The 1126-nt window shown below is 34.1% G+C and overlaps 1 non-coding gene across 1 annotated transcript; it reads right to left on the minus strand.

The window, feature by feature from the left end:
• Positions 1 to 667: 667 nt before the first annotated feature.
• On the minus strand, positions 668 to 876 carry LOC113831300. The gene has a single exon (XR_003486039.1). It is a non-coding gene; the product is annotated as a small nucleolar RNA U3 (small nucleolar RNA).
• Positions 877 to 1126: the final 250 nt, after the last annotated feature.

A 1126-nucleotide genomic window follows, 5' to 3' on the forward strand; every position in this document is an offset into this window, starting at 1 on the left:
TAAAACAGCAGGGAATCCTCAAATTAAGGAAGGAATTCTAAAACAGCCAATATTCCATCATGAAAATCATCTCATAGTGTGTCTGTCATATACATACCATAAAATGCAATGCTAAAAAGCATAGAAGAAAATCAAGATGACTTTGAAACCATCAGTGATGATTTATTTCCAATACTAAAAGCTTTCTATAGGAGAGGAAGAATTGTTAACTTAGATATTATTAAAATCCGTATACTTTTTCTCTAGATTTTTGTTGAACAGTATCATCTATATTCATAATTTCAACTCTCACTTTTATATTTGACATAGAAACATGTCTTCAATACAGATTTCCCCCCTAATAATAGATCTATTCTTCTTAGCATTCATGCATATTTATACTTAGTAGCTGTGTAGTTTTCCCAAGAACAGTTTGTACACAGCCAAAGTGTTTGTCTTCCTTTTTTAAAAATGATCTTTAGGAGCCAGCAAGATGGCTCAGTAGGTCAGAATACTTGCTGTGAAAATCCAATATTTTGGATCAGATCCTGGAAACCCATGTAAAGGTAGAAGGAGAGTACTGACTTCACAAAGTTGTATTCTATCATCTCCATGCACAGACACTTCGTAATACACATGTACAATAGCAGTAAATAAAATCTATATCTGAAAAAGCATGATATTTCTTTCCACTCAAACTGCCTTTCCTTTTCCTCTCTCCCAAAAGAAGAGAAGAAAAACCAACAATGGCAAAGGGCTGCAGAAATGCAAGACCAAGAACCAGCTTCACACTCAGCAGGGAATGCTACCTTTCACCACTGTGTTCTCTGGTATTCTACACAGTCACAGAAACTTCTCTGCTAATGATCCATATCTGAGCCCTACAAGTATAGTCTTTACATGATCTCTATGTTTGTTCCTTATGCTGATGACTTTTTAAAACTGCCACTCATTCCATGCTTAGGTCAGAAACTGACATGCCATCAAGGCATTTTTCTTCTATCTTAATCACTAATTAAGTGCCATTTGTATTATTATCACCTCATCTTTAACTTTTCAAGAATTCAGTTCTTTCCATATTCATCAATAATTAGTCTCTCCCTGATCTTCTTTAAAAAAAAAAAAAACTACAAGAGTTGTATTAGTT

Source organism: Cricetulus griseus, chromosome 5 (genome assembly GCF_003668045.3).
Source record: "Cricetulus griseus strain 17A/GY chromosome 5, alternate assembly CriGri-PICRH-1.0, whole genome shotgun sequence".
NCBI lineage: Eukaryota > Metazoa > Chordata > Mammalia > Rodentia > Cricetidae > Cricetulus > Cricetulus griseus.